At 43.8% G+C, this 13,416-nt stretch overlaps 1 protein-coding gene across 1 annotated transcript in view; it reads right to left on the bottom strand.

The window, feature by feature from the left end:
- The window catches only part of LIFR (LIF receptor subunit alpha), a 59,421-nt gene extending 57,819 nt beyond the window's left edge, over window positions 1–1,602 (bottom strand). The window contains exon 1 of the mRNA XM_080933759.1: window positions 1,361–1,602. The gene's annotated coding sequence lies outside the window, so the exon portion shown is untranslated. The remainder of the gene's footprint in view (window positions 1–1,360) is intronic.
- Between the last annotated feature and the right edge of the window lie 11,814 nt (window positions 1,603–13,416).

The following is a 13,416-nucleotide window of genomic DNA, read 5'->3' as shown; positions in this document are numbered from 1 at the left end:
TCCTAACTGTCCTCAGAAATGAGTCTTCAGTAGCGGAAGTTTTTAAAAACTCAGGAAATTTTCCTTTGGTTTTAACAGCACAGTCCCCAATTCCCATCTCCCAGAGGGGACTCCAAGTCTCCACTAATTGGAGCAGAGCTTCTTGTGAGCTCACCTATTACAAAGCAAACACACCTCAGTTCAACCCTGGCCGGCCAAATAGCTGGTCTGGCCTCCTTGAAAATCTACCTCATATTGAAACCGAGCTTAAGGTGCTTCAAGGATGCCTCGGAATGAACCCGGTTTCCACCTGGCTGGAAAACAGAAAGGTCAGGGGAGGAAACAAAGAGAACAATCTGGTGTTTTAAAAAGCCCAGGCTATGCTGAGATGTGACTCCCTCTGCAGGGCTTACCCTAGGAGCTCCTAGTGGAGTATGACTTCAGATCTGTGTCAAGATAATCCTGTAAGGGGAGGGGACAGCATCAGTTGCAATAAACAAATGCTTTAGTTTTTCGCGGGGGAGGAGGGGATGCATTAAATAAAATGTGGGCACGACTTTTGAACTCCTGACTAACTTGTCGCATCAACTCTAAGCAAATATTATTTGCCGAATTAAATATGCAGGTGAAGACATTGGATGGCAAAGTTTAAACTGGAAGTTCTGCTGAAAAATATACTTTGAAGAAACATAAAGTAAATGCAAAGAATCTATTCCCATATAACTGTCAGTCAGTAGCAACAGCGCACGTGTCCTATCTGACTGCATTAAACACACATACAAAGAGGGACGCAAAGATAACCCTAGGTTAAATGAAAGACGCGTGTGTTCCGGCAGCTGAAGGTGGGGACCAGATCACATTATTCAAGCTCCCGTGTAAGTTCACAACACTTGCTGTGCAGTTTTCTGTGCCTCTGGATTCACGATCCCAGCTTTGTGCTTTAGACAACACATCAGGAAAGCCACCCATTTCGAAGCCTAACTTTGCTCGCCTACACTTTAACTTGGAGTTTAGTAAGTTTAGTGCCTTCAGACACGAGCACCTAGAAATGCAGACAGGTCAAATGCACCATCAAAAAAGCAGAAAGGACGAGGAACTACTTTTCTGAAGCGCTAAGGTTTAGGGGCAAGAAACCATCTGGCAGGTCGCAGCTCGGAAAAGGAAATTAAAGGTCCTGCCCATCCCCCTGGTAACCTCTGGCCTTGGAACTCACTGCCCTTCGCGCCGCACAAGTTTCGCGCGGTGCAGACCGCGTGGGCGCCGACTGCAGGGTTGACCCTCGGCTGGCACGGACCGCGCGAGCCCGATCGGAGCTGCCCCAGAGCCGGGGACGCGCCCCCCGCACGCGCTCCCGGCTGCCGCGCCGCGCCCCCGCACTCACCGGCCGCTCCCGCGCCGCTATCTTGCCATCCCCAGTCGGCCGCCGCCCCGGGGCAGCCGGGACCCTGCAGCTCCGGACTGCAGTCGCGAAGGAGCAGTCCAGCAGCAACCGCCGTTCTGGCGCCCCTATCCCCTTGCAGGCCGGCTCTAGCGGCCACCGAGGACCCACCGCCGCTGCCTTCTCACAACCCCGCGAGCCACCGCAGCGCCAGGCGACGATAACGGCCGCAGCCACAGCCGAGACGCTCCGGCGCGGACTGCGCGCCCGGGGGCGGCGCCTGCTAGAAGCTTGGCGGGGGGCGCAGCACCCAGGCCCCGCCCAGGCCCCGCCCCGCGCGCCCCCGTAGAGCTCCCCGCCGGCCCCGCCGCGCGCACGGGGACGCGGGCCCGCGAGGCCGCGCGTGAGTCGGAGCCGCTCGGTCGCGCGCGGGCCCGGCGCCCAGGGAGGCGCCTCTGCCGAGACTCGGGTCGCGCGGCCAGCCTTGCAAGGTCACCAAGCGGCGAGCCAGGCAAAGCCTCTGGAAAGGCCGGCGGAGCCCAGGCGGCCCTTCGGGAAGCAGCGCGGCTCCCAGCCCGCTGTCACTGCGCTTTGCAAGCCTTGCATGGAGGAGGAAACTCCGGTCGCTCTGAAAAGGCACGGGGACGCCAATTTCTGCGTTAGGCACGCCTGTTTGCTTAGATATTTTCTTTTCTTTCTGATTTAGTGAATTACCTAAACTGCCCCAAGGCCGAGCCGCTGCCATACAGCTCCCCTACCTTCTTGGTGGGGGGGGGACCTCTGAGGGCCTGAGGGCATCTGAGAACATCCTGGAGTCATCTAGTCGTGCCTCCGAGGCGTGGTGGGCTTATTTGTGCAGAGAAGAAACGGATCCCTTAATGGGGTGAGATTTTTTTCCTCCGTGCATTGTTCCCATTTCCGCAGTTTCACTTGGCCTCTGTGTTTCTCCAGAGTAATGCACCAAATGAAACTGGTAGGAGTGTTTTATGGCGAAGAGTCGTGGTTTGAAGATGTTTACGCTCTGTGCCGGACGCGTTTGATGGTGTTCTCTTTAGCACAATTAATTTTGCAAAGTTTAGAAATGTGCCAGACAGGGCCACTGGCACGCAGTCACATGGCTGTGCAGACACACCTTCCACAGGGAGCTGCTTGTTTGTTTTCAGATGTGATTTATCTGGTGAGCCGCAGCCAAGGAGTTTGTGAGAGACCTTTGACTGAAATTCTAGACTTTCAAAATCTACAACAATTTGCAAATTGGCAAGATGGAGATTATTTTCTAGAATAAATATCCCCCGTTAATAATATGACTCCAAAATGGACAACAAGACACCTGAAAATATACTGTGTAAAAAATAAATTCTTAATGCTGTCTTTCAAAATAAAGCCACTAAGGTTATATGAGTGGCCAACTATATTTAAAGTACATATTTTGAACACTAAGTGCCTCCTGCCGTCCATATGTCTGCTTCTAGGCCGTGTACTGAACCCTCCCCTATTTAAGCTGAACCATATTGCTTTTTCTTTAGCCTCATTCCTTGCCACAGCTTGAGACATTTATTATTCACATTGGAGAATTCTGTCTTTTCCATTAGGCACAGCACCTATGGCTTACAGAACTTTTAAGAGCCAACAGAAGTATTTTCATTTGTTTTAAGTCAAAAGAAAATAATGAATTCAAGTGTTTTAATATAGATTAATATTGCAATCTTTGTACCCATGTAAACAAAATAAGAATGTTTAATTTTTAATAACTAAAGAGACTCAAAAATATCTAGAGTCCATGAAAATCATGGCACAGCCATTTTGCCCAGGACCTAGTATCCTTTTGCATGGAAAAACAAAAATTGAGCCTCAGACAAGACAACACCATGATTTTCACCTTGTGTAGACCGCTGATCTTGGTGGCCCTGCTCTCTCGACATGCATTTAATTTCACATATTTAATCCTTATAACACACCTGTGAACTGGGTCCTGTTCCCACATGTAGGAACAGATGCAAGTTTTGTGGGGCCTGAAATTTATGCAGTTTGGGTGGCCCTCTTAAACCAGAAAACAAACCAAAACAAATGAGAATGTCCAAGATGGTCCAGCACCACTCAGCACCCGATGGAAAAAGGAGACCGAGCAGCTGGAGAGAGGCCTCTGTCCCAGCCACGGTGGTTAAATTACCTTACTTTCACAAAGTGCACAAAGTACATGATCATATAAACACACTGCCTGGTTTTCTTGTATGGGGACAGAGAAAAACTACCTGGAAACTTGCGGATCACAGAAAAACCCACTACGTGTGCCCATTTCACAGGAAAGAACTGGGAATTTGTCACAAGCTGTTGAATTCCGCAATACCTTCACTGCGATGCGGAACGGTTAGAAGGGTCGTGATATGCACACTTCTCCACAAGAAAGTGTGGGTTTCATATTTACATACAAATAGGTATTATTTGTTACAAAGAAACTGCTTTAAAAATAGCATCAGCAATATTAGATGTGACCAGTTCGTACATAACTCATGTGAACGCATTTGCTAAGAGCTGCAATAAATGATGGCCAAATTAAATTCTTTTTATCTCCTGTTTAAAAAAAAAAAAAAAAAAAGTAAATCAACCAGTATGGACTCTTAAAGGAGTTGCCGCTCAATTTCGAGCACCACGGATGGAGCCTATTTTTATATACCTTTTCTTGAGCCAGTTTGTTTTTAAAGGTCACTCTGTGTAGTATCTATGAATTGCATTTTCATGAGATGCTATAATGTTTATTTGCTATTTAAATTGTATGATACAAGGAGCCTGACAGTTTCATAAACATCTGTCAGATAAATGATGATGACATGGAAATTAAAAAGTCGCATCATTAGAGGTAAGAGTGTAAGTTATTTGGCAAGCAAATGGTGAATGAGATACCGAAGTGTATCGTTTCTTCTCAGTTAATTACTTTGTGTCTAAGACATACTCTCTTCTGCCCAGCAATTGTCTAGTGTCCCTGATTTTCTGTCTTGTTTATTCCTCCTCCTCCTTCTCCTCCTCTTTTTTCTCCTCCACTCTTCTCTATCAGAATTTTTTTTAAATCATGATGATAACCCATAATAAACATTCTGGGATTAAAAGGCTTTGTCCTTCTCTGAACAAAAAGCAGCAGCAAAACAGAGATGGTGGAAGGTTTGTTTTTGAATCTCGACATCTCGGCCCTTCAGACAGCTTCTCTTGATGAATGACTTCATAAGAAAAAAGCTTGTCAATCAGCAAGACAAGGAAGGTATGCTGTATTCCTGGAAGAAATGTTGGAACCAGAAACGAATCTACAAATTAAGCATAGTTATTCACTGGCAAGTGGTTGAAATGGGTGAAACCACTCCTCATTTTAAGTCTGACTGATGAATGTAGATTTAAATTGGTTTATTTCAGAGCGTAGTTTTGGACAAGATTCAAAACTTTAATTAGATCCCTGTAAGAAGACATATGAGAGTAATCAACCCATTTACTCTAGATTTGATATTCTTTCCCCAAAGTGGTTTGGAATGTTATTTAAGGGACATTTCTTTTAAAGTGATAAACACCATGAAACAAAGTATCTTCCCAGAAACCTATCTCAAATATATTCTCTTTCAGATAAAATGATTTTACTGGTATAGCATAAAGTACGTTGGTAACTCATTACATCTCTAGCACAGCACTGACTAAACTGTATTTTGTTTTTCCTTTGATTATTTGTACTGTGCTTTCTTCCAAAAAGGAGTTTACATAGAAAGACAAGTATTAAAGTAATAGTAATAATAATAATAATAATAATAAACAACTTGACTGAAGCAAATAATAGGATATAAATATAAAATTAAGCTCCAAGCTTCCCCATAACCATAAAGTGGGGAAGTTGGAGCTTTCATAACTCTCATCTAGTAAAATAAATCATAGTCTCATTTAGGAGAAAGTTATTCCTGGGCCAGACTCTGTAAGGAACCTTGTCAAAGAGTATTTATATGAGGGATATACAAAAGTCTAAGGTAAGAGAGACTCAACCCAGAATTTTGGGCCAATGTTTTTTGCAAGCAGAACACACACATACACACACACACACACACACACACACACATACACACACACACACACACACACACACACACACACACACACACACACACACACACACACTTCTGGTAAATAGCTTGAAATTGCTATTGTTCAAAGTCAGTTAGAGTTCTGTTTTATTCTCTCACTGGCCACTGAAACCCAACCAAATCCAGCATCAAATCGTTTTGCTTATTTTCCTTTTCGAAAATGGGAGTAACTAAAAGCCAAGAGTTTGAAGAGCTATGGGGGGAAATCATGGGACTTAACTGCTACGAAAGCACACATCAGCCTGTCAATTCTCCTGTAGTGTCCCTGGCCGGCCATTTTTCTCTACCCACCATGCATTGTCTTCAGTGCACACAGCGACAACTTCCTTTTGTAAAGATGTGTGGCATATTTGCATCACACGTAAGTGACCTATGCTATGAATCGCGACGTCATCATTTTCTTTTTAGATAAATGCACCATCTGGGCATAGAGGTGCTAGGTGGAGGGCACAGCCTGAGTGGGTATGGCTGAGATACCTACAGAATATTCTTCCCACACTTCCTTGTTCTGCTTGCTATCACCCCGAGGCACCAAGAGACCAGTCTAGTAGGTCAAGTATTTAAACCCAGGAGAGTTAACTGCCTCAGGTTGTTAAAGCTACGTCCCTGAGCCAGAAGCCCAGACTTAAGATTCACTGGGGGGAAAGTAGTGAGCTGAGGAAGCCTCTGTAAGGAAGGTAGGGATAACCTTGGGAAATAAACCCTTCCTGTCTTTCCTCATCCCCTCTTCCTTTCCTCCAGGGTTCCAGTGAGCTCTGGTCTGATTGGGATCTGAATGTCACATCCTTCCTGCCTCTACAGCTGCCTGCCTTCCTCCTTTCTTCCTCCTCCTCCTCTTCCTCCTCATTTACCAAGCACCTCTCTGCTCCTTCTTTCTCCATCTCCCTTCCTATCTGTCTGTTAGCGATGTCATTTCAGGGCAAAGCACAGGATGAAAACGGATGCTTTCTTACTTCTTACATCAATCATGCACTCAGAGTCCTGTGCTAATATTCTCGGCTGAGCTAATGGATCCCACAAAAAAGCAATTTGCTCCATTCTCAGTGGTTATACGAAGTCTATTATTTAATTTATTCCTACAGCTACTGCACTTAGTGCCTTGCCAAAGGCATCTCTCTTACAGATGGAGCAAGAAGCCAGATGATTAAAGGATGGTGCTGAGGTCCAGCAAAAGGTAGTGGGGTTGCTATAAAGCCTGACCCAAATTCCTTAAATCCCTGAATATATTATTCTAACGAATGTGCTTAATTCACAGGCTTTGCCATTCTGTGTAACACCAAAAACAACAGAAAGAAAGTGCACTTTTGTTTGCAGTTTCTGACTGTGAAGACTTTTCATTGGTTACACATTTGCTAGCAGGCATGACTCAAGGTCACCGAAACTCTGGGTGGTTGGAAAATAGGACCCGAGTTAAATAATTAATTTAAATAACAGGAATGTCCCTCAGGATTTCTTCAGGTACCTAATCTAGTACACCGCCTGGTCCCCTATCGGAAAACAAAAGTGGCCATCACTATGACAGCTCTGGTAAACAGGGACATTTGCGTGGTTGGTTTTCCCACTGGCACATAAGGTGGCTGAGGTCACTGCTCTCAGAGGGAAAGTCTGTAGCTTGAAATTTCTTTTCTCCGACATGCCCAAGATATTTTGTTCAATCACCAAATCTTAATGCTCAAATTGTGGACCAAGCCTGACTTTACAAAGACCACCATTAGAATCCACATGTCTAACCTCACTGGCTTTAATTTAGGAAAGAAAAACAGCTTCGTGGGTGTTCTCGGGGTGAGAGGTCACATCCATGGCTTAGTAACCCGGTATTCTCTTTTTGTCATAGTTTTTGCCAGAGTCACTGTTCTCTTCCTACAGAGGAATAGTCAAGAGCTCAAAGAAACAGACTGACAAAGATTTATACACAGCAATAGAATTCCAACATCATCATCATCTACAGTGCTTTAGAAGACACTGGCTAACCAACATCATCATCATCTACAGTGCTTTAGAAGACACTGGCTAACCAACATCATCATCATCTACAGTGCTTTAGAAGACACTGGCTAACCAACATCATCATCATCTACAGTGCTTTAGAAGACACTGGCTAACCAACATCATCATCATCTACAGTGCTTTAGAAGACACTGGCTAACCAACATCATCATCATCTACAGTGCTTTAGAAGACACTGGCTAACCAACATCATCATCATCTACAGTGCTTTAGAAGACACTGGCTAACCAACATCATCATCATCTACAGTGCTTTAGAAGACACTGGCTAACCAACATCATCATCATCTACAGTGCTTTAGAAGACACTGGCTAACCAACATCATCATCATCTACAGTGCTTTAGAAGACACTGGCTAACCAACATCATCATCATCTACAGTGCTTTAGAAGACATTGGCTAAAAGGTCTCAGACTCCTTGGTCACTGAATAATAATGACAAGCATTTAATAACAGTAATGAGCATTTGCCAGGCACTCATGACCTCTTGGGTACCAGTTCCACCCTATAGCTCTGTAGTCAATTGTAGGAACAGCTCTTGTTGTTTTTTCAGGTTTTGTTTATTTGGGCTTTATGGGTTGTTGTTGGTGGTGGTGGTGGGTGTGGGGTGTTTATTTTTTTTATTTTTTACAAAGGTGAAGATGTCCAGTAACTTGCCTGAGGCCACATAACCACTCAAACCACTGCATTTGGGCCTCCAACAAACTCTCCCAATGCCTTTTGGACTCTATCCGAGGAGGTAGGGTTGTGGTTGTTATGGCCGGCCACTGGCTTCAAGTTTCTCTAGTGTCTCACAAGGAGTTACCTGTTCAGTTAAAGCTTTGATGTAGTTGGGTTCTAGCTTTGGCTTTGTTGTTCCCAAATGATATGCTCAGAATCCCTTTGTTTCTCTCTAGTCCTTGTGTTGGCTACTAGCTCAGTGTGCACATCTGAATATACGTTTTTGTTGCACACGTACACCCTGCCAAGGACAGACTCAACCTTAGGTGTCATCCTGTCCACCAGAGTTTTTGAAGCCAGGTCTCTCATTGTGATGTGGGGCTTGTCAATGAGGCTACACCAGTTAACCATTTAGTCCCAGGAATCCCCCTGTCTTGCTTCCTCAGCACAGGATTACAAGTATATACCACCATGCCCTGTCTTTATAATTTGGGAGGTTTTATTATTGTTGTTGTTGTGTGAGTGCTAGGAATCTGACTGAGGTCCCTACATATGCGTGGCAAGAACTTTACAGACTGACCTATCCCCCTCACTCTGGTTCAAATATTATTAAATGTTAACATAGATAGGCTGCTATTTCTTTGAGCTTAGCAACCATAGGACCTTTCCTGTCCCTCATCCATGACTCTCTCACACCTTTGGTGGAACCCAGGGTTTTCTCTTTTTTTCCAACTTGAAAACATCTGCATACTTTATACTTAAAATCCACTAAAGCCAGAAGCATCCCTTGATGCTTCACTGGGCTTAGTGAACTAGTTTGTTCCCTGTGGTTTCTGTCTTAGCTTCACACCAAGTGATTTAGCAGCAGGGGAATTTGACAGAATTACGCTAGGGTTGTGCCTTTATGGTTCACTGGGTTTTTGATGCTCAGGTTTTGATGAGTATTGAAACACCAAAGGTTTGCTCAATTTTAGAAATTAAAATTTTCAGTTGAAGAATAAAGCCCTACCAGTGTTCTATCAGTTAAGCTTTTAGTACATCTGCTTAACCAGTGAAGATTCCTCTCATGTACCGGCAGAAACACTTCCCTGAGTTTTAATACAGAAAGTGAGTGGGAAAAGAGTTTAAGAGAATAGAAAGTCCTCAAAGGCTTCATGGCTAAAAGGAAAGGCTAGGGAAGGTCAGTTTCCAACCACAAGACACTGTGATGGGCAGGCAATGCCTTCATATGTAACAAAAGGAAGAAATTATAATGCTCATGCAGAAACACAAAGGATAAAAGCCACAGTCGTCTTCCTTAGACTTTTAAATTCAATATTCAACAAATTCATTGACTTTGTTGATGCTATCCACATGACAATAAATAAGACAGACTGAGACACCACTGACACTGTAAGCCATTCTCATTCAAACCACCACAGCCACCACGCCTTTAGAGTGGTCACGTGACCGGTAAGTGATGTGCAGAACAGGTTCTCCAAGGGGAGATATCCTTGATTTGTAGCACTGACCAAGTCCCATAGTGTAAATACTCTGGCCATGGCTAATTCCAAACCACAATGTTGAAATCACTGGGGAAATTGGAAAGACCATTGATCATTTGGGGCAAACTATCACTTGATCAGAAACAGTGGTGCCTAAAGTAAGAGGCACTGGGTCTGTGGATGAAGAAATTCCAACATTTACTGACAAGTCGCATGTCATGGGGTTCCTCTGGAAGAGTCTTCCCCATAATTTAGTCAGCTCAGAGCAGAGCAGAGTGAAGAGCTAAACTGTAGGGTCATCATTTGGCTCCTTGGATGACCCAGCCTGATCCTGCAGACTGCAGTTAGACAAGACCATGAATCCTTTCTGATTCTTCTCTCCTTCCTCCTATAGTGCTGGGATTTTTTTGTGCTGTTTTGATTTTTGGTTTTTGTTGTTCAAGATAGGGTTTTCCCGTGTAGCATTAGCCATCCTAGAACTTATTCTCTCATTAAATTAGCCTCAAACTCAGAGATCTGCCTGCCTTTGCCTCCCAGGGGCTGGGATTAGAGCCATGTGCCTCTGCCACCTAGCTTTTAGCCACTTTTTATTTTTTTAAATCAGTTATTGATTTCCATTTTATTAATCCTGCCTATATTGGCTTTTGTTTTATTGAAAGAATACAATCTTTTTTTTTTTTTTAAATCACAAAGCTTTTGAGAAGAACGAGCCAGCAATGGCAGTTAGAGTGCATTATTATCCACATATTCCACAATTTACTCTAAGAAGTTTTATACCTCTCTGTCTTTACCAGGGAAACGGAACAGGTAACTGTCCTGTGAACATCAGCTCTGACTGCTGTACTGTAGACTGTTGACACTTAATACATTCAAAGTTGGAACCACATTCTCTACTGAAAACACTCTCTTCGTATGCCCCCACTTCTCATAAACTCATGAACTCAATGTGTGTTTTCAGGGATATGAGAGCTCAGGGGTTCACATGGTTCTGCCGCTCATGACCTTGTGTTCTGAAGAAGGTCAACACACAAACACAAAGACCAATGACAGATCATTACCAACTTGAAGCAAGCAGTTTTGGAGAAGAAATTAAGTATATTTAAGGAATAATGACAGGCTTACTGTTTCAAATGGGCTACTTTGGGAGCAGGGAGGGGCTACAAACATGATAGCAGCAACCATGGGGATGTCTGGAGCATAAGCAAGTGTGTGCTCAGGGTGTTCTAGACCTGCCCGAAGAGCCTAGCTGGCGCCTAGCAGGCGTGAGGAGGTTGAAGGCTATCTGGGGACCAGATTAGTTTGAACATTGTTGGCCTCTAGGATTTTTAATTTTCTCTGTACACAATGGGGGTATTTGAAAGATAAATCCCTTTGGTCTATGTATAGAGAATGGGTTGTAAGCGTAAGAGAAGCCATTAAGTGCCTGTTGCAGCTGTCTGGGTGAGAGATCTTGCCAGAGCATCGTTCTAGGTCCCAAGGAGGAGCGCCATCACTACTTAAACCTGTCCTTCACTTGCTGGACCCCATGCAGATGCCTGTTTACCTGTGCTTCGGCTGCTGTGTTAGTGCTTTAGCTCTTCGAGGGCAGCTGGGATTTCTCAAGACATAGTCTCCCAGGCAGAAGCTTGTGTTGAGGTTTCTTAGAAATGTTGTTCCCAGTAGAGTTTGTCATGGAGAAGGGAATGAGACAAGATTTGGCAAAGAAAGGTCATCAGCGACTGGCAGAGTCTTGAGTTTTATAGCTGAGATGACCCCTAGAGCTGTCCTGGGCAGTGATGAAAGGCAGAGCCCTCCATACCCCAAACAGTAATCCATCATCCTGCAAAACCCTGGGAGGACGAAGGCGTGGCCTTGGGTGAAGGGAGTTGACAGCCAAAGGATCTCTGTTGGCAGGCTTCCCAGTGACTTGAATAGTAAGGCCATTATTCCTGAAGGGGAACTCTTGGCACTCGTCTAATGGCATCTGCCACACTGCCACTTTTTGAATTTGTCACTAGAGCTATCCTGGTTTAATTTCTCATTCCTCTCACTTAGCCTACTGTCTGATATTCCATCACCAGAGTAACACCCCATGGCCAAAGCCAAGTGGCTCCTTATTGCCTACAGAATAGCAAAAACCTGTGCTGTGGGACCGCCCAGCACTCAGAACTTTCTAACAACTGCACATCGTCCCTCTAATACTTGTCCTGTGATCTGGGCCGGCAAGCTGATTGGCAAGCCCTAAATTCCACAGTCCAACCTGAGACTCCTCCTACATTACCTACTAAATCTTAAAACTAGTTCAAATGCTATCTTTCTCTTTGGCCTCTCCTTCTATTCAAGTCCCCATTGCATTCCACCCAGAGTGACTTGTTAGTTGGGTAGGATCAGCAGCAAGCCAGTATTATCGAATCTCCCCTTAATCCCCAATCTCGTAGCACACAGCAGCTACTCAGAATGTCAGCTTGTCTTGGGTCATCCCAATTTTTTCCAGTCCTAGTTGACACCCTGAGCAATGATTAAAAGGAGAGATCCTAGAGCCGAACAACTTATGTTCAAAACTGGCTCCATCATTTAATAGGTCTAGAACTCTAAACACGAGAAACATGCTATGTTTCAACTCACTTGCCTTTAGGGTTATGGTAATGAGAATACTTGGTATCAAACGAATTATTCTAATACCAAGAGCAGTGGCTGCCCTTCACAAACATACAGACAAGCGTCAGAGCATAGTTATATACCTAGAGATTACGAAAAGCATGTTACATAAAGGACACACCATGTCACCAACCCCTATAGCCGCCTACAGTCTCACCCCGAGTGCTGTTGATGCTGAGATTCATGACCTCAATGAAAGGCCCTTTCACAGCTGCTCTGTGGGGAGATCCGCTCACAGGGCTCTTGTTTTCTCTCAGGAACATTCTTTAATGAGTGAAGATATTCTTGCAAAACACTCTGGAATTCCGTGCTTTCCTGGGGCCCTTTCAATCTGGACCGAGACCTGGTTTTATAATGAAGACTATGCAGTTTTCCAATGTGGAAAGTTTTTGAAAAGCACACAGCATCATATTTATGAATGAATAGATCCACAGACACTTGCAAGCTGAAAACAACCCTAGAGACTTCTTAGTCCAGGGGACAAGAAAACAAAGAGATTAAGTGACTTGCCTAATTCTCAGTGACTTATCCAAGTCCTTGAAGGACAAAATTACCCAATAACACTACCCGTTTCAGCCAAAAGATGCTATTTCCTTCGGTATGTATAATTTCGACCAAAATAGATCTAACTTGTTAAATCTTGTCAGAAAAAAAAAAAAGGAATTTTGTTTATGTCTAAGACATTGCTTTACTTAAAATGTATCCTGGTTTGACATAACATCCTCTTTGTTTTATCATTAACATTATCATAGGAGGACAAATTAGTTACCACAATTATTTATGCGATAATACCTTTAATAATTTACTCAAATGACATTTCATTTAAATTATCTTTTAAACACCATACTGTGAGCCAAGACTTGGAAACTTTAAATGAACGAGCCCTGGTACTTTCTGACTGGGCCACATCTATAGACTCTGTGTGTCTACTGAACTGTTAAAGTTCAAGCCACTTCAGACATATTGATAGTCACAAAATCGGCGATTAGTTTCAAAGCCTACTGACTATATTCATAGCCAGTTGCCAATACATAAAGAATGTTCTCAAGAAACATAAATATGTTCCAATCCCCCCTCTCGTTTGCCCTAAAAGTTGAATTATACACAATTCAGGGTCAAATGTGAGGCATCGTGGATTTTGTAGCCAAGTATTATGTTA

Source organism: Micromys minutus (genome assembly GCF_963924665.1).
Source record: "Micromys minutus genome assembly, chromosome: 20".
In the NCBI taxonomy this organism is placed as follows: Eukaryota; Metazoa; Chordata; class Mammalia; order Rodentia; family Muridae; genus Micromys; species Micromys minutus.
This window is presented reverse-complemented; position numbering and strand designations above follow the sequence as displayed.